The sequence below is a fragment of the Mandrillus leucophaeus genome, unplaced genomic scaffold (assembly GCF_000951045.1).
Source record: "Mandrillus leucophaeus isolate KB7577 unplaced genomic scaffold, Mleu.le_1.0 Scaffold884, whole genome shotgun sequence".
NCBI classification, from domain to species: domain Eukaryota; kingdom Metazoa; phylum Chordata; class Mammalia; order Primates; family Cercopithecidae; genus Mandrillus; species Mandrillus leucophaeus.
Genome location: NW_012109630.1, coordinates 1,053,603 through 1,075,308, shown reverse-complemented (window position 1 = coordinate 1,075,308; position 21,706 = coordinate 1,053,603). Strand labels below are relative to the sequence as shown.

The 21,706-nt window shown below is 34.0% G+C and overlaps 1 long non-coding RNA gene across 1 annotated transcript in view; it reads left to right on the top strand.

The window, feature by feature from the left end:
* The window catches only part of LOC105531414, a 68,667-nt gene that overhangs the window by 34,279 nt on the left and 12,682 nt on the right, over positions 1-21,706 (top strand). The window contains exon 4 of the long non-coding RNA XR_001004799.1: positions 21,008-21,092. This is a non-coding gene — a long non-coding RNA (uncharacterized LOC105531414). The remainder of the gene's footprint in view (positions 1-21,007; positions 21,093-21,706) is intronic.

The window sequence follows — 21,706 nt, the reverse complement described above, 5'->3', positions numbered from 1 at the left end:
TTGACTTAATTGCAATACCTAAAGGCAACTTTCCAGTATGTGAAAGTACTTTGGAAAAAAATGAAGTGCTCTAATATTAGCAGGGCTACTGAAAGATGAGTGACACATCAAAGAAATGTGAGCTGGTTTTTCCATAATAATTTAAGGACTCAGAGTCCTCCTAAATCAAATCAGTTCTCCAATATAGAGTTTAGTTTAAGATTCAAGCAAGCACCATGAATAAAAATTTTGTGTTATGTTGATTAGTCACTATAAACAATTAAACTGTGATATAGTTATTTTTTTCTCAAGTGAATTCCTTCAAAACCTTGTAGAATTATAAGAATTAGAATAACTGGAAATACTGTAACCACTAGACCATTTTAATGACGCCATGTTCATCATCACCAGATAGAAACCAGAAAAGATAGAATTATAAAATGTTTTCCCATTTGCTTTGCTTGCTTATATTATAGTTTCCTATTACACAGTGATAACACAAATGAAATAATACCAATATGAAGAGAAGAGGAAGAAATTTTAACCCCACCTCAACCTCATCCTCTGTCTTTCTTGTAGTGTAATACTAAATGTTACAACTAATTGTAATTTAATTCACCAAAAGAATACTGTGCTTCTGGATTTGATTTCACACACATCATAGAGTACCTGACTTCCATGCTGTTTCACTACTGCTTGCAGAACTGATTTGCCTTTGACTGATAGGCTAAAATGCAAGCCTTTTGTTTCTCCATAGTAAAACGGGTATGAATCCAAATAAATAGAGGAGAAAATTTTCTATTTTCTCATTTCTTGGGATCATAACAGTCTCAGTGGCTACCTAGAAGTATATTTTTCCAGCCTACACTCCAGAAGAGGTGTTTTTTGTTTGTTTTTAGTTTTTTTTTTTTTTCTTTTTTGGCATTGCAGCACATGATGCATTATTTAAAATAGCAGTTTCCTATAAACTCTTCAAATTTTTAGGCCAGTCTTCTAGGGCTACAACTGCCCAACAGGGGACAGGCAGGTACAGTGTATGCATGACGTGGGTCTACTGGGAGCTGTGCTATACTAGAAAGTACATGTCTTGTGTAGAGGGAACAGCTGCTTTCAGTTCTAGCCAATTGTCACCATGTGAGAATGTGGGCCCAGTATTGTCAGAGTTTCCAAATTTTCAAGAGAAAGCTGGAAACTCAGGGATTGTAAAAAACAAATATCCTGACGTTTAAATACTGGCTTAAATTTTTAAAAAATATTATGCTGGCCAAGCAATACATTTGTAGGCCAAATTGAGTCTGCTGGCAGGCAATTTGCAACCTCTGCTACCCACATATAATCACAACTTTGTTCATTTTATTTACTGATTAACTCGTAATTCACATGCTTGAGCACTGATGCAAATATGTCCAGGGGTGGTCTTATTAATCTAGATCAGCATATCTTCATTCGTGTCAGCTATTTGCCAAAGTTTCTCAGTTTTCGTTACAAAACGTAATTTGCCCTGCCTACCTCAGTTGTGGAGATATATCTTACTCCACTTTTATATCCCAACCTCATTTGAATATTCAGATAACAGCTTGATTGTGTAAATCATCCTTTAAAAAGGAGTTTATGGAATACGGTGATAAGTCAGGCATGGTTCATGATGCTGTCCAACCTGGAGAGAAATAAACATTTCTGGGGGACTGAACATGTCACTACCTTAGCCTGGTGGTTTTCAAGCTTTGTTCCATAGAACCTGAAGAGTTAGAAGTTCCTTATGGGCCACTTTATGGGGATAACTGAAGGTTGGCATTTGAAATGTGGATGTTTTAGTTGACATGTAATAATTGTACATATTTGTGGAATACAGAGTGATATTTTGATATATGTATGCAATATATAATGATCAAATCAGAGCAATTAGTCCATCCATCACCTCAAACATGTACCATTTCTTTCTGTTGTGAACATTCAGAGCTTTCTCTTCTAGCTTTTTGAAAATATGCAATTAGTTATTAACCATAAATGTTATTTTCAAATAGAAAAGCTTGAGCATACTTTTTCATCAGAATACAGAATTAAAAATTTTGTCTGTAAAGAAGAGTGTCCTATCTTTAGATCAGTGGAATTCTAAGTGTCTATAAAAGTGTTTTGGCCGGGCGCGGTGGCTCAAGCCTGTAATCCCAGCACTTTGGGAGGCCGAGACGGGCGGATCACGAGGTCAGGAGATCGAGACCATCCTGGCTAACACAGTGAAACCCCGTCTCTATTAAGAAATACAAAAAAAAAAACTAGCTGGGCGAGGTGGCGGGCACCTGTAGTCCCAGCTACTCGGGAGGCTGAGGCCGGAGAATGGCGTGAACCCGGGAGGCGGAGCTTGCAGTGAGCTGAGATCCGGCCACTGCACTCCAGCCTGGGTGACAGAGCGAGACTCCGTCTCAAAAAAAAAAAAAAAAAAAAAAAAAAAGTGTTTTAGAGGATCCATGATATATACTGGATATACTGGATCCATAATATATACCAAGTATATACCTGATATATACTAAATTCTGTATGGATCTGAAACTTGCATTTTCTTTTACATTTATTAAATTCTCAAAGGGGTTTGTGCACCAACACACAATATTGGAATCTATGATTATATATGTTTATGATTATATGTGATTATATGTGAACTGTGAAGTGAGATCTGTGTAAGTTATTCATCCGAGACTAATTACAAACTTAAAATTTTTTGATGATACATAATAGATGTAATTTGTATTGATTGCAAACTTTTAAGTTTCATTTTACTTATCTTTAAAATAGGAATAAAATAGCATCTACTTCACTGTGTTGTAGTGAAGACCAAATGAGATGAGCAAGATAAATTTATTCCTTAAGGTCATACATATAGTAAGCATTCTATAAATGCTAATTATTACTATTGTTGTTTAGCAAACTGAAATTCATATAGGGAAAGTCACAAGAAAGTAGTATACTATTATGTTTGCAAAGAAAGTGACACAGAAACACAAGTGGAAGGATAACTATTCCTTCTTGTATGATTCAGGGAAGACTTCCAAACGATGTGCCATTTGAGCTGGTTCTAGGAGATGAGTAGGAGTTTTACCGAGAGAAGTGGGAGAAGACCTTTCCAGGAAGTGAGTAGGAACAGTGTGAGTAAGGTGTAGAGTGTTCACAGGGATTAGAGAGCTTTGAGTGATGAGAAGTTTGGTGCAACTGAATCAAATCATGCGTGGAGTGGAGGGGTAGAAAGTTAAGTCAGAGAAGTAAATTGGCGTTAGAATATCCAGGTGAATTGTGATTTGTAGGCAATGTGAAATCATTGAAGGTTTTAAATAGAAAAATAAGTTTTTACGGGAAGATAATTTTTGCAATGTTGTCCAGGGTAAATTGCACTGAAAAAGTAACAAGTGTGTGTGTGTGTGTGTGTTTAATATGTGCCAGGAATTATGCTAATCACTTTCTAGCAAGATATTACCTAATTTTCTCAACGAATTTGAAATGCACAGATTATTACTTCATTTAATGGGTGAGAAAACTGAAGCTTAGAACGATCAGCCATCCAAAATCACATGACCAAATCATGTACATTTAATCATTTTTGAAAGGTTCCAAAGCCCCTTATACTTCCACTACTAAACATGGTAGGAAAATAAGATATGAAACTTTTGCCATTTATCCAGGTGAGAGGTGATGTAGGACCGAGATAAAAGGTGGTGATGAGGATTGATATTCAGAAACTATTTTTGAGGAAAATCAGCAAACTGGGGTAACGAATTCAATATAAAAGAGGAAATAGGAGGCACTAATCAAGGATAAATTCGAGGGTATGAGGTTGGGAAAGTGTGAAAACATGTGGCAGTGTTGAAGACTGAGAATTCAGTAGATGAACCAGGATTTTGCGGGGGGAGTGGTGAAGGAGCACTGGTAGAGGGAAAATTTAATGTGTAACACAATGAGTTTTAAGTGCCTAGAAGACAAGCAGGAAGAGATGTCCACTAAGGAGCTGAAAGCACAGCTCTAGATAGAAGTGTTAGGGATGGTCACTATATACTGTGGTTGAAGTCCTGAGGATAGTGAGATTCCCCAGACAGAACTGAAGTATAGAGAAGACAAGCATTGATATCTAGTTGGAATGATTTACACGTTAAATGTCAAAATCCTCAGGACATTATCCTTGTTGTATACAGTTTTGAATCCCTCAGAGTTTTTTATACAACTAACTTTCTTTCTTTCTATGGTTTTTTTTTTTTTTTTTTTTGAGACGGAGTCTCGCTCTGTCGCCGACTGGAGTGCAGGGGCACGATCTTGGATCACTGCAAGCTCCGCCTCCCGGATTCACACCATTCTCCTGCCTCAGCCTCCCGAGTAGCTGGGACTACAGCCATGCGCCACCACGCCCAGCTAATTTTTCTATCTTTAGTAGAGATGGGGTTGCGCCATGTTGGTTGGGCTGGTCTCGAACTACTGACCTCATGATCCGCCTGCCTCTGCCTCCGAACGTGCTGGGATTACAGGCATGAGTCACCATGCTCAGCCAATTTTCTGTATAGTAAATACTTCATAAATGTTCTATGGGTGGATAAATGAGAAGAGTACCAAAAATAGAACCTAAGAAATGGGAAATGGGAAGGGGCCCAAAAAGGAAGTTCAGAAGGATTGTTTAACAGATGGCATGAGATGAGAACAAGAAGAATGGAAGCCAAAGGAGAAGAGTATTTCAAGATGTAGGAAATGGTCCTATAGATTGAAATGCTTCAGAGAGATAAGTTGGGACAAGAGCTTAAAATCAGCCATTGGGTTTGTCCATAAGAGAGTGCTAGAAAATGTGATTCTCAACTAATCACTGGAACAAATCACTGGGATTTTACAATATGTCCTTTGATGAGCTGGGAGTCAATCTATATAAGGCAAGTACCCAAACCCAAAACTTAGCAACATATCTGGAAGTATAAATCTAGCATGAGAGACTAACAGGCAATTAATTGTGCTGAGTTTCATTACAGGTTTCCTAATTGAAAGTTCTTCCTGCTGATAGGGCAGGCTTAATATATATTAAAGGGAAAAAATGAAAATAAGGTATTTCCATTGTGATTCTTTACCAATTAAAAATTCCAGACACAGATGCATTTGAGAATGCATTGATTCACTTAAAGATTAACATCTTCTCTCACTGAAAATGTTAATATAAAAAAGATAAAAATTGTTTCAGATAAAAGCATGTGTCTTTGATATTTCTGTTTCAATATTTGATTGCTTCAAATGCTTGTATTTTTCTATGACAAGCAAATAACCATTTAAAAACTCAGTCTAATAAAAAATCTGAGTATTGTTCTTGAAAAATTAAAAACTCATAAATATACTATAACTTTCTATAAATTAAATATCCTCATTATTTTTCCTACTTAGGTGAACTTTTTGGATAAAAAAATTCAGATAAATTCAATTTTGTGTGATATAGTGCTGTTATAATATTTCATTGTAATGTTTTGAGAAAAAACACTACAATCCAATAAACAAATGTATTTGAATAGTATAGTTTTATTTCTTAGATAAATAATGATAGAAAAGTGTAGTTTCTTTTAAAAAATCAAGATGGTTGTCCTCTAGATATCAGATTCAGTGTGTTAAAATTTTATTTAGATATTGTCTTATAAAATCCAGAAAGAGCCAACATTTTTTTTAACCCACAAGAGAATGTGACACCTCTGAATTACCGAACAATCATTGATCAGCATCTAGCATGCACTCTTAAAGCTCATAATAGCTAACAGGAAGTACTGCTATAGGCTATAGAGTTAGGAATTTAAAAATGTCAGGCAACACTAATAATTCATGCATCCTGGGACCATAAAGCTAGTAGCATGTCAATAATAATGGCATGCTCTTTGGAAAACAGGTAAAATTAAGATGCTAATGTTTTACCTTAAGAGAATACCATAGAACTTTGGTAAAAGAAATCATTTTTCTCTGGCATAGGAGGTTCTGATTTGTATTCTATGGATTTCTACTACTTATTATGCCTCCTGGATATGTATCCAAATACAAGGCTACATATACTGTCAATTGACAAAGTGCCTGACATGGCATAATAGCAAAATGTGTAGGCAATAAAAAGAAATGCACAAAATAAATATCGATAACTGAAGAAATCAAGCATGCCAGAGGATACAAGATATTTCACATTTAGGAAACATTTAAGAAAAGAGGTGACAGACAAGGAAGGATACCTTTAGGGAGACCACTTTTTTGTTAAATTTTGATTAGACTTTTTATTTTTTATTTTTATTATTGCAGGATTGCCTATTTTAGAAATAATGCTTAAAAGCAAGACTTCAAGGCTTAAAAAGCTACTGGGGTCTTCAGAAACTGTTTTGTTTTGCTTTGTTTCGTTTTTCTCATGGTCTTCATATTTGAAAGAAGCTTTAAAAAAACAGCTGCATTTGAAGAGAAATGGAATACCGGAAACAGAGAAAAGGGAAATTGTGTTTTATTGAGCGATTTCTTTATTACCACTCTGGGAACCCAAAAGTGACTATGGCTATCAAATAAGTCTACCTCAAAAAAATCTTCAGATCAATCTTTAATGAGAAAGAAAGAAAGAAAGAAAGAAAGATTGTTCACCCAGGTCTTGCTTTATCCACACAATTCTGTCTTTTCCTAACTCATCAATATGCTTGTGGTTCTTAAATTTAGTATTTGAATTAAATGCTCAAGAGCCTTGAATGACATTCACCCTCCCATTAAAAGATATATAGGTCAATTATATGGCATTGATAAAATCCTTGATATGATTTGTGTCCCTTTAACTAATGACATTTCCTCTAACGTGACAAAATCACAACAAAACATAAGAAAAGAGCACCTCATTACAAAGGAACCCACCATACATTATTTAAATCTTTCCCTCTGAGATAGCAAGAGCTAGAATGCATACCGAGTAACTGCTTCTCAACAGGAAATTATTCTTTTTCGTGCAGTTCAGACAACTGATTTCTGACTGGTCATTACAAGAAAAACAAATACCATCTGCAAATAGTAATTAGAATGTAATACTATTTAAGCTTCTGAAAAGAATATAAAATATGTATATAGAAGCTCTGAAGCTAATAAAAATATAATGCAGATTACTTCAAAGCATTTCATGTTTATGTTGCTCAACCACTAATAAAATGAAACAATGTTAAATCAATTTTCTTAAGTCCTATTTAAAAAAAAATCTCTCAGTTGCATCAAGAATAGTTCAGCTCACTTGAAGTTACAGCCTGGTTTAGGAAAATTGCATTTTACTGCTCTTCTATTGATTTTTAGCAAATTTAAAACTGTCACTATCCGCTGATTCTGCTTATCTTTGAATTTAAAATGTCCACAGTATTTACATAGCATTGAAAAATTACTGTTTCAATGTATTGTATTTTTAATGCAGCTCTCTTTTTGTGGTTTATATAGCTAGCTTGCTACCAAGAGGACACTTTGATGTCATCCTCCTTTGTAGCATACAATGAAATCACATTTTTCTTTAATCGGCAATGGCATACTGACTGAAAAGTAAAACCATTTCTCATTTCCTTCCTCTTTTTAAAAAAATGATCATTATCTCACTTGTTTTACATTTTTAGTTTTCAATAAAGCCTATCTGTAGTATTAGTGGGTACTTCATTACTTTAAAAATTATTTTCAAACAAACACAACATCATCTTCAAATTAGCCCAAGCAGAGATATCAATTTCTAGTTTCTTAGCGTACTGATGACTGTTCTACCCCAAGATAAATATATTATTCAGTTTCTGTTACCCATAAAACCACATGACTCAAATGCACATAAAACTCAAATTATAAGCATTTGTTGAACTTCAGTCCCTTCAGTTATGCTTTGTATCCCTATGATTTAGCAAATTATTTATTCAAAAGATGGTCTTGGGAAATGTTTAAATATCTTGGTAAACAATTAATGTGCATCAATCAATATAAAAACAAGCATTTTTCTTAGTTCCGGTTGAATATGCTTCTTTTCCTAAATAGACATTACCGAACAAACGCTATAGATTCAGTTACTAAGCATCTATTAAAACTATAACAACCACGTGTGATGAAAGTCATATCACTCTGGCAAAAATGAAATTTGTATTCTTTGTGCAAATTCATCGTGATTGCAGCTCTCAGTAGTGTAACTGTAGGGGCCTGTAAGTAATTTTATTGTAATCATGAAAATATATATTATAGGGTTATTATCTAGGCACACGTAAGAATTTCCACTTCCCCTGAAACTTGAATTCAACAAACCAGCATTGTGCCTACTAACTGAATTTGTTTTACTCTGAAAGTTTTAAAATTATGTTAAACAAAATAAATATATTTTGTTTGTTTTGTAATATTTTAAACATGAAATCTTCCAGGTCACAGTGCAGATTTGAATTTTTGACTTAGCTATCAATTAAGGAATCAACAGAGATGAAAAGCAAGGAAACTGGAGTTCATTAAAGGCCTTTCATTTACTCATCCATTCCACATTCTTTTCAACTTGTTCATATTATGTGCAGAACACTGTACTACCTTGTGTCTGGTGTTGAGCAAACTTCATACATATTAAGTCAATACAATTAATTAATAAACATTTTCCATACCTATATTTACTCAATTAAAAACCATTGAAATGAATATCTTAGATGTGGTGTTTACCATCATGAACATAATCACCCCATAGAAACCATTTACCTTCCACAAACCTTAGTTATTTGGACAAAATTGAGCAGTTAGGCCTGCTTCCAAGTTATGCTTATCCTAAGACCGTTCTTCCATTTTCATAGTTACCAGCTTGGTGACAATATAAAAAAAACATAGTAATTGCTAGGATGAAAGCAAAGATCTTTTAACAACTCCAAGACTTTGTTTGAAAGACTCTAAGCGAAACTAATAAACTCCTATTTAGTTTCCAAACATTACAGATTCAAGTTCTCCAAAGTCAATATTGTTTGTAAGAAGGCACGTAAAATGTACATTGAAAAAAATTGTTTTTACTATATTTGATGAATTATAAAGGTCTACTTCTGCATGATTTTATAATTATTTCTTAATTATAATTTTCATACCTTCTTTGAGATTTTTTTAAACTCTCAACTTACCCACATCATTTTACATTTGATAAAAATGAAATATTGGAAATGTTATTATACATTAATCTAAGTGCCTCAATTATTGATAATACTTATATGAATCAAGTTATCAAATGTATCAAAATTTGTCACCCAGGAGTAAGAGATGGAATGTTCTAGTATATGGGAGCAGTTTGATAGTGGTTTTTTTGTGCATTTCAGACGGGATACATTTGTTAATGAAGGATACTCCTTTTTCCACTACCAAGGGCTGAGTTTATTTTTTCATAATAAGATTCTTGTAATTATAAATATAATATAATATAATTTTATGCAATTTTGAAAAATTTTAGAAGTGTAAAGAAATTTACAAGAACAGACTGGTCATAGTCTCTCCTTGATAGCTGTTATACATTTTAAATACAGTTAGATAGAAAAATAGAAATAGCTACAAATACAGATATGCACACATGCAGAGATACAATTCTTCCTAAAATTATGTGATTCTTTTTTAAAGATTATTTTCAATGTTCAGTTTTCATTGATTTAATTTCCCACATTATGAATTTCCCATGATTTCTCATGTTATGAATAATCTTATAATTTTTAATTATTTGTAATATCTTTTCCTCATATGGGTATACTACAAATTATTTACCCAATTCCATTTTGTTAGTTATTCCCATATTTTAATATTACAGATGTCACTGTCATCAACACCTTTCAATACACTTTGTCAGTATTCTAGTTTTTCGTTATGATATATTCCCAGAAATGAAATGTATTGTCTCAGATGATACAAACATTTTAAGCTTTTCAGTGCATCTTGCCAAGATGATTTTTAGAGAGTTTATCAATTAATTGCCACTATTCATATTTTAAAATGTTGATTGTATTGTATTTATATCAACTGTGTGTTCCAATTTCAGCAAAATATTGCTAACTTGATAGCTGGGAAATGGCATCACGTGTTGTTTAAATGTGCAACGCCTATCAGCTAGGGAGGAAATCAGAGCTGCATTAAAGATAGGGACTCATAGCAGATGGTGGGGTCTTGCAGGTGACCTGGCCTGGCTATAATTTGTCACTTATAAATGTATAACTAGACTTCCAGAGGGAGCTCAGGGCAACTCTGGGAATTTTACAGAGCACATGCTTTGGACTTGACCTCCAAAACCCATGAACTCTCTTGGGATAGAAAAAAGAGCTTCCCACGTGCATAGACCAGGACAGAATTCCTTTCTGTCCACATCTTTAAAATATAGACATCATATTAAAATATACTCATAAATTTATAGACGAAGAAGATTCCTCAGTAGACAACTAGAGACATAAAGTAATCTATTCATATTGTAGAAATCATTTTTAGATGTAATAGTGATAATTATCTTTGCAACATGACATTCAATCAAACTAGTAGTTTTCTGAGTAATTGCTGAATTATTTGGAAGGAATTTCAGGCAATAGTTTAAAAGAAAAAGCCTTGTCTTAATATGACTTTGCTTTATGTCACTTTCTGTGTAGAAACTAGTAAACGCTTATAGCAATATTACTAACCATTAGATCAGAAAATTATTTTGACTTTTCTACTTTTTATTAAACAATAATTTGGTTATTATTCCATATGTTGAGGTATTAGCAGAAGTTAATTGATGAATGGATCTACATTCCTGACATTAAATTTTGTGATTTAAACGGATATCACCTTAATGAAAGATCATTTACACTAATTCCATATGATGCCAAAATAAATTAATTCAAATTGGTTATCAAGTTACAGAGAAAACCTTGGACCTACAAAGTTCATGGGAAATGTAGTGTTGTAATTAGCTGATATTTGAAATCAAGAATCTAGAAAAAATTAGCAAGTTCTAATTGAAAAAATAAATAGACTGTAATTCAGAAAATGTATGTAATTACTACTTGGTAAGAGACTGTTGCATAAAGAATCATAAATCACAAACAATGTAAATAATGTAATTTATTTCAACTCAAAATTATAAAATGGCTTGGTAATAAACATTATTTGCAAATGTTATATAAAAACTATTTTATAAATTTATTCATAGGTAAAATTTTTTGTGCATGTGTGGCATCTGGAAATTTATTCTCTAGACAGACTTTCAGGGATTGCACATAAACAGAAAGGCTTTTCTCCCAAATCTTCTACTGCTCAGGATTTATTTAATGATTAATTTGGACAGATCTGTGGGTCCTGGTGGCGTACACCTGTATTTCCAGCTCTCTGGGAGGCTGAGGTCAGAGGATTGCTTGAGGCCAGGAGTTCAAGGCTACAGTGAGCTATGATCGTATCTTTGTTCTCCAGCCTAGGTGACAGAGCCAGACCCTGTCTCTAAAATTAAACAACAACAACAACTAAAACATGAAAGTCTGAGAATAATTTCCAGTTAATAAGTGACATAGCAACAATGTGCCTTATTTATTTTCCCCAAAACTTGGAGTAATAATAGTGTATATTTCCTATGTTTTTAATAATTTCTAGACATTTTACTATGCTTGAATCAATTCAATGTTTGCAATAAAAGTCTCATAAATAGTGAATACGTTGATATATTCAAAATATTCTCTGTACAATTATTGAGGATCGTTAGAAATGTCATGTAAGAGACAACACATTCTTGGAACCAGCAGTTTCTCTAAAACTTCCTAGGACTTTTAAGAGAATGATAAACTTCAAATGTACTTCAATAAGTTCCTCAGAAAAGATTTGATGTTGAACAGTCTTCTCTAACTCATTTCAAGTACAAGAGCTACCATTAAGAAATCTGAGACAAATAGTTACACACTGGTTATTTTTCTGTAATTGTGATCCAATTTCACATTGCTTTTAAGGCCACAAAAACTCAAAGCGTATTCCTGATACATGATCTCAATCTCCAACAGATGAGACTGGCCCTCATGAGTACATACTGTAATGAGACTATCTTCAAAATTGAAGTGATTGTGAAAGTATGAACAGGATAATGTGTCAGAAAATATACAAAGGATTATTAAAAAAGCAAAATGAAAATAGGAATCAATTGCTTAAGTGTCACAGGTTACTGACATCACAATGATGACATAAAACTTCTTTTAGGCTTCATTTTTGTTTCTAAAATATTTTGAAAGAAATACAATTGATCTAATCTATCATGGCGAGACAGACTCATGATCCTTTTCCTCTGGAAAACAAGGCAGGCTTTTTTTTCCCCTTTTTTTAAATTTTCCACTATTGGACACTATTTCCAAAGTTTAAGGGTGATAGAACAAGTGGAATAGCTTTCATTTTATAGTCGTGTCAACACTACCCAATCATGGTTGTAGAGCTGGTTATTCTTTAACTTCTCTTACACTCTTGGGGCCCTCTGCCTTCCAAGACATAAAAAGAGAAAATGAAGTCTCATTGTAGTAGAAAGATTAAAGCTACATATAACAATTTCTAGACAGGAAGAATTGTTAAATTTTGAACACACTAAGGGAGACTAAGAAATCAATCTCTTTTTCTCCTTCTTGCCTTTCTAATTCCTTTAAAGACATTCCTTTCTAAAGTTAAATTGCTTGACATGCTGCATTCTGTTTTAGTGATTGTCATTATTATGCCCAAGTTAGATGAGAAACATTAAGCATTGTATTTTAAACTCTAAAAGAAAACATGCTTAAGACAAAATTTATCAGTTACATAGGTATACAATCTTATTCCTTTCCCTCAAACCATGAATAATTAGCTTACATAGGTAAAATTGCTCAGGAATTTAATTTACTACTTGCAACCCCAAATTTTTCATCGACAATTTCAGGTAAAAGGAAAAACCCAACTCAGTACAAACAGGTTCACATTTGCTAATTGCTTTTACTTGAGACTTAAAGCTCAAATACTTGCCTGACATCAACATAGACATTGAAAACAATCTATTTCAATAGAAAGCTAAGATACAATACAAACTACGGAAATACTTTCTGCTAAACTTTAGGCTCAAGAAAACTTCGAAAAAAAAAACCAAACACACAGCATTGTGTGTGTGTGTGCATGTGTGTGCAAATATATCACAATTTATTTGTCCATTTTCCTGTCAATGAGCATTAGGGTTGGCATTATTTTGCTATTACAAGTAGTACTGCTAAAAATATTATTGTACATATCTTCTGGTGCATGTCTTCTTATACATGCACATGCATACACATAGATATGCACATATCTTGAGGAGGAATTTCTGGATTGTAGAATGTGTGAAAATTTGGCTTTACAAGACAATATTGAATTATTTTTGAAAACACTTGTGTCAATTTACACTACCACTAACAATTTGTAGTAGAATGATTTATCCACATTGTCTCTAACACTTGCTATTGTCAGCCTTCTTTCTGGGATGGGAGGAAGGGTATTATTCTCTCTTTATTACTAATATGCGTTATTTGAAATCAAACACAGAGCTTTCCAATTGGCATGCTAATATACCCCAATGTTTCCAAACAGGCTGCAGGTTTGCCAACAACAGTGATTCCTGCAGTCCTCAGAGCTTAGGCGTGGGGCCCTGCCTTTTGCTTTCAATGTCTGCTGGGCAAACCCTTCTCTTTTACCCCAGTGTGTACACAAACACTATTTTCAATGACTGCCATAATATGGAAATATTTAAGAAAACCTACTGTACAATATACATGTTGGAGGGTAGTGTTGATGGTAGTGTTGGAAATTATCCAAATTACAGTGATAAATACATAAATGTGGGGCTTATAAAACCCCTGGAAGCAAAAGAGATAACTTCTCTTTTTAATCTACCAGTTTAAAAAATATGTTTGTGTTTGATGAAGTCATTTTCCAAGGATATCAGGGAAATGTGACCAATAAAAGAAACTGTAAGATGCTCTAAGTCTCTTAAATTTATAGCATGGTGATTAGTGAAAATATCCCTCTCTCCAATAAATAAGAGACAAAGGATATTTATTTTGATATCCCAGCTTTCTATTTTTAAAAGTCAATTGCACCACCCCAGGGACATTTAAACCACTGTTAATAAAGACCATTTTTCTCTGTTTTATTTTGCAACTATAGGTATGGGTGAAATTTTGGACCCAAAATTAAGATAGTTTTTTCTTTTGCTCTTCTTTAGGGCTGTTGTGTATGTAAGAGTTCATGTTTCCTAATTTACATTTAGCGACCAGTGTGTTTCTTGTAGTCCTTGGAAACAATCTCACAGAAATCACCATGGCATTCTTGGCTCTTGAAAATGCTTCAGTTTTCTAACGCATACACACTTATAAAACTTTTTTCCTGAAAAGAAAAAACAGAATAAAAAACAAAACAAATAAAAAACCTCACACACGCGCTTATTATTTTGTTTTCAGTTTGCATGTGCAAAGTTCTATTTTTAAATGTAGCTTATTTCAATATGGTCTTGTCCTGTCCTTGGATTTAATTTAGTAGACTTTGTCTTTGAATGAATTTTCTTATGAAAATGTAGCAATTTTACTGTATGTATGCACAAAATCTGTTCTTTAAAATGGGAATAGTTTTATAGAGAAATGAAATATCAAGAAATCTAATTCTTGACCTTATGATGAAGGATTTTTTATAAAAAGTAGTAGTAGAAAACGTTGCCTTTCTCGGGGTCATCATTTTCACTCACCACATTTCATAAAAATATTAGGTGTTCTGAAAAGTTGACAAAGTTTAAAAAAATTCTCTATTACCATAAGTGCATATTTATAAGTTATCTTAGTTATCTCAGAACTCTGTCTCTTAGTGTGCTGTTTGATGCAGATAAATTGCACAGTAATTTTAATGTGTAAGTATTAAATGCCAGGCACTATAATATATAACACTGTCTTATATGTCATTTTTTCACAACCTGTGGGATAGGGACTATTATCCCAATTTTACAGCTGATAAAATTGAGTCTCAGGTAGGTTAAGTAATTTATTCATGGTTCAATAGTTAGTAAGTGGAGCTAAAATTTAGTTACTCTGATTTCCAAAGCCCACAGTTATCCCCACTTGACCATCTTACCTCCAGAGCTTGAAATATGTGTGGGTTTCTCAAAATGAGCACAAAAATGCCCAGTTCAAAAGATAAATATAAGAAATACAATGTCATTGTACTTAAAACGATGCGGACATTTACGTCAGAGGCTCAAGGCTAGATCTAGAATGAACCTTGGCCAATGACATATATGGATCTCACAAGGTGAGAAGTAGTGTCTGATAATCTGAACTCACCTGTTACACCTTCAGAGGACATAGGATACTTTTGGAGTTTCCAGCCAGACTGAAAAACTCAGATACTTTTTTTTTCTTTTGAGACAGGGTCTTGCTCTGTTCCCCAGGCTGAAGTGCAGTAGCACAATCATAGCTCACTGTAACCTCTAACTCCTGGGCTCAAGTGATCTTCCTGCCTCAGCCCCCTGAGTAGCAGGGACTACAGGCATGTGCCAGCACATGTCCAGCTAAAATTTTTATTTTTTGTAGAGATGAGGTCTTCCTATGTTGCCCAGGTTGACACTTATTTTTTAACAAGGATAATGATGGGACTTTGAGGATGATCATTTTTAGTTTGCATAAGAGTCAAGTGGCTATGAAAATAACTCTTAACCACCGGTGAGTCCTAGAGACAAGTGTGGTGAGTATAGACAAACCAATTGAACAAAAGCAGAGATTATGTGTGTTTAGCCATTGCTATATCCCGAACACCTAGAACTGTACCTGGCACATAGTAGGTATTTAATAAATAGTTGTTAAAAGATTAAGCTCGGGGATTAGAGCAAGATTTTCATTAGAATCCTTAAAAATTGGTCATAACTCTCTAGATCTGATGACACTTGGACTCAGTCATTTACCCCCAAATCCCTCCTATCTGCACTAGTTAAATCTCAAATCACTCACCTGCTTCTACACATTTATAAACTATGACCTCCACCGGAATCATAGCACCCAAAACTTCATGGACGGGAATTTAGGGTCACATAGTCCAGCCTCCCACATTGAGTAGCCATCTAGCCCCCAAATATTAACTACTACTCTAAGAGCTCTTTCCCAAATCTCCCTGAACAAATTATAGCAATTTTTAGAAAAGAAAGATTCTCAGGTCTTCCTTTGGAAATTCTGACTCCAAAAATCTTTTATTTTAAAAACGCATCTCAGGTAATTTTTATGCACAGGCATCTGTGAGAAATGCTTTTCTACACTACCCATCTCCATTTTCAGAGAGCTCCAATAGAAATTTCTATGAACAAATTCCTCTGCATATACTTTGGTACAAGTGGGCTACTGGAGCCACCTTCCTTTGTTCAATCAAACAGCATTTATTCAGCTTATTTAATGAACACTATCCAAGATACTTGGGGGACAGAAATGAAAAGATGGGGAGACCTGTCATACATATGGTACTATGTCTATGCAAAATGACATTGGAATATAGATTCACGGTGGAATGCAGGGCAGGCATGGGAGAATTCTGAGAATGAGTGTGACATAAGCAGATTTGAGTCTGGAAAGATCACTGAGGAGTGATGTCGGCATAGTGAGATGGTGATTTTTATGTCAAGTAGCTAGTACGAAGGCTATTTCTGTTGTCCAACCAAGAAAGAATGAAAACGTGCACCAGGACAAAGGCAAGTGAGATAGAGAGAAGAATTACTCAAGATCCTTTTCATCTGGTTTCAACAAATGAGGATATTCAACTAAGACAATTCGATTGAAAAATATATTTACCAGAAAATAAGTAGATGTCAGCGAGTATGAAACATTGGTCAGTCATCCCATTCATTCCTTCAAAAATATTAATCAAGCACATGTATTTGTTCGGTGCTGAGTTAGAGATACAAAAATGTACACAATGAATAAGATACAATTCCTGCTTGTTAGGGGTCCACTTTTAGCAAGAGAATTAGAATTATGCAGGGACAATTATTATAATATAGTATTTAAAAGAAAGGCTGTAATATTGCTATTAAAATGCACCATCAAATTAGAGAGGGGGTGCACTTAATGTTTTAGAGAACATTTATGTAGGGACATAATGAATAAGTAATCTTTTAGAGATAACAGTAATTTATTGAAGTCTCATGCAAATTATGGGATGTTTTCATATACTGATTTATAGTTTCTTTTTGGAAAGGAGTTACGGGTGGCAGGGAGATATTACTGGTCACAAAAGACAGGACAAGGGATGCAACTTCAACAGTAAGATTAAAATTAAATTCATAAAAAACACAGAAGACCTCCCAGAATATTATTTATAAAAATCATCATGTTGTGAACCAAACTTCTATTTAAATTGCTTTTCCATATTACCCTGGTGAGACTTCCTACTTAATGAAATACCTGGCAAGGAAGATTTGGGGAACATTTATCCAAAATGCCAGAACTGCTTTCCACTTTGCTCATTTGTTAGCAAGAATCTTTGAAAGTGGCAACACATTTTCCAGACATCATTGTCAAATTTCCCCTAAAGGAGAAGTGTGAGTAGATAGTAAGAGAACCATGAATCAGATTGTCAATTCCAGGCTTATGCTACTAAGTTTCCAGGAACATGGTTCTAACTTTGCAGTCACTTTTCCATTTTAGGATTGAATTCTATTTTTCAAATTAATTTTTTACAAATGTTAATCTTATGTGACCCTTTCATTCATCAAAGTGTATCATTCATTCTACCTCTTAATTGTATGTATATGAGGAATTAAAGTAATTTAAATATTAGCCAATTTAACACAAAAGTTAATAAAACAAAATTACTTGTCAACAATTAGAATGCATTCCAAATCAAAACAGAAATAACATACATTGTCTGCCAGATTGTATTATTCATTAGGCTAGATGGTCTCTCAGTGACTCTATATACCTCTATAATAGATCTGACCACATTGTATTGTTGATATTCTTTTCCACATTTACATAGCACCTTTCTTGCTATAATAAGTGTTTTTGGAGGGGATGTACTATGACTTATTCATCTTTGTATCTAAAGAAATTCCTGGCATAAAGTAGGCTTTCAATAATTGTATGATAGATGACTAATCGACTGCCTAACTAAATTAACAAATTATCTCTGTCTTACTGTTTTGTGTTGGGCCTATAATCTTTTGTTTATATCAGTTATTCATTTTTTGGACTGGCATAAGATTTGATTTGAAATTCTCTTTTGAAGCTGTATATTAACTAAAAGCTATAAATATAAAAATAAATACTGTATTAGATATTTTTCATTTTAAATGAATGAGCAAATTTATTAATAGGTTTTTAAATTAATGAGTTTGCTAATAGATAATATTTTTCTGAGAACTTGCACACTCCCAGAATATTTTTTTATACAGAGAAAATGACCAACTATAAGCTTGAAAACCTGTCAGGAAAAAAATAGTAACCTAGAGGAAAAATATGTGAAGGTAAAAAGAGAATAAATCAATCACTGAGGCTTCCAGAAAGACAGAATTATCCAGTAATCCCTTTCTAGTAGTTATCCATTTGTTCAACGGTATTGTCTTCCAGTGTTCTCTGAAGGATAATTAGGTAAATACTTAGCATTCTCAAAATAATGATAAAAAGGTATTCTGCCTCTCAGAAAAAATTAACAATTTAACAAGGGAAAGAATATTAAAGAAAAGAATAGACGTGCCAGATCTAAGGGGAGAATGAACATAAAAGAAACAAGTAACTTAATTAACTAAGATGTCAGAAGGTAAACCAGTGAAAAACATAATTGTACTTTAATCTATAAATAAGACAATGGCCCAAGATAATTTGTACTGTCTCCTCATGATCTCTGCTATCATTTACACTGAAAATAGTGCCATACGAAATGTTGTTATTTGTATATGAAGATGGTGCTATGACTCATCAGTAACAAATCTACAGAATTGCTTTGTTTTAGGAGTAGGAAAGGGCTGGCAATAAATTCATTCACACTCTCAGCTGGTCCTCTTGTGAGTAATGGTGTACATTGGCAAGTTGAAGTTACAGCTGCAGTCAGTCAGTGAGCCTAAAACAAAACAAAACAAAAAACCCAGTGAGTGAAAAATCAATTAGATTGTAATTGGTGAATGGGGGAAAGTGAATCTCAGACCTGATATATCAACACCAATCTCTGACCAACTAAGCTAAGCTATCCATGTGATATCAAACAATGAATCTATATTTAATCCATTTTTTTAACATCAGATACTTTCATATTTTAATGAAGTTGAGAAAACGTCCCCAATTCCTGCTTAATGTACTGACTCCAGCGTGTGCATTACAAATAGAATGTGAGACATCACTCAATTCTATAACTATGAGAAAATATGCAAAAATGCATGGTCAGTCTCAACTTTTCATGGAAAAACACAATCCATGTAATATTTTGAGTGGTCTCTTCACATGGACCAGCCCAATGGCTGGCAGGTGACTTTGATATCCCCACAAATTAAGTAAGCCGAATAGGAATCATTAAGCTTTTTGACTCAATGCCTCTGGTGGAATGTCGTGAAAAGATTTTTTTCAATGTTTAATGCTTTTATGAAAGCATGATCTAGCATAGGGTTTGTAGTCGATCATGAAGAGGAACTATCATTGATGTTGAAGTTATGCTGTGTTAGGTACTATACCAGCTCCTCATGTTGGACTCAATTCTAACAGTAGAACTATGTGGAAGTATTATCTTTATTTTCTAGACAACAAATTAAATCTTGGAGTTAAAATTTGTCCAGAGTCAAAGATGACAAAGATTGAATTTAGTTACAAAGACTTACTCTGAAGTCCACAATCTTTTTTATTTAAAATAAAGATAACAAAAATATAACCAAACAGCTTGGCTAGAATTTATATAATTTGTATTATGTATGTTAATCAATGGGTATAAATACTTGACCTAAAAACTCAAGGGGCAGAACATGGATTTTTATATGACCATGGTTTTTGACCAAGAGCTTTATACATTCAGAACATATTGTCAGAAATACTCTGTTTTCTCAGTTATTTTAGCCTTATCTTAAAGACTTTACTAACTGGCAAAATTCATGGGTAGTTACAGCCTTCCAGTTATGCTAATGTTTTAAGAGATGGTTATAACCCAGAAAGTAAACATCTGTTGGGTTAAAAATTAAAGTGTTTCTTTCATTAATTTATCTAAGAATTTTTAAATGCGATTCTCAGCATGGCTTATCATGAGCCCTATATTAAAGATAGTCCAATATCTATTAAGTTAAACTACATACTCCAAGACCAATCAAAGCACTTCTAATTTACCATTCTTTATGGGGATTCTCTGTTTAAACAAATTGGGAATGTTATTTTAAAAAGTGTGTGGCAACCAAGAAAGATTACAGCTGCATACATACGTAGATACTTTCAATCACTGATATGCATGCATGTAAATGAATCACGGTGAAACAATCATTTCAAAAGATAACTGAAAGGTTGCCTTAAAGTATCTTCTTCCACATTCCCATGGCCTACTAAAAATTCTGTTTTATTGACCATGTTGTATTGTCAATGCTTTCTTGCCCAACCAGAGTATGATCAAAGACTATATTTTTTTCTCAATGACATCAGTGCATAACAAAGTTCTGGCACTCACAGATTACTTATTGAAGAAATAATTGAATGATGTAAAGTAAAATATCAAATTACATAATGGCGTCATAGGTTACAATCCACGTTTGTATCCATGAGTGGATCTGATTTCTTCCTGCATACTCTTGAATGCTTCAAAATGCATCTTTGGTTCATCCAGGCACAAATTTTATAGAAGAGAGTTCTATTTAATCATGTATAGATGAAATAGAATTATTACTCAAAAGCAACAGGAGCCACCTATAGTGCCCATGACAGAAGCTGAAAGGAGTTGACTTTCCTTGAATTCTAAGCAATTGTTGCATGCTGGTCCCCAGACAATAATAAAAAGCTGGTAAAGTTTGTATTTGAGATGACCTTCCACCTCCATTTTTTGAACTTGCTTGACCTTTTGCCTCTGTTCCCAGGCATCCAAAGCCTCTGGGATATGTTCTGACTGTAAAAACTCTGATGTTGTGAAAAAAGCTGACGCTTTGCCTCCACTCAAACCAGGTAACTGGCTTGGATGTGAGTTAATTTCTCTACACTTAGTCCTCTCGGTGTAAGTTTAGAATAATAGTGATCTTCCTCTGAAAGGAATGGTGTAGGCCTATATGAAACGTTGCAAGTCAGAATACTCAATAAACTGTGCAACTTTAAACATATATTTGATGTCACTCAAAAGAGCCCTAAAATGAGGGAACTTCTAAGGCCCTCTCTCCCCTGATGTATTTATGACCCAAATAACTCCATTTTCTCCCTTCTATAAATTCCCATCTCTTGTTGCAATTGTTGGGACAGAAAATAATCTGACTGTTCCCTAAATTTATTCACCTTAAGAAAAAATGCCTGATAAGGCCAGGTGCATTGGCTCATGCCTGTAATCCCAGCAAAGGCGGGCTGATGGCCTGAGCTCAGGAGTTTGAGTCCAGCCTGGGCAATGTAGTGAAACCCTGACTCTACAAAAAACTACAAAAATTAGCAGGGCATGGTGTTGCATGCCCGTAGTCCCAGCTACTTGCTACTTGGGATGCTGAGGTGGGAGGATCGCTTGAGCCTGGAAGGCAGAGGTTGCAGTGAATGGAGATCAAGCCACTGTTCTCCAGCCCAGGCAACAGAGAGAGACC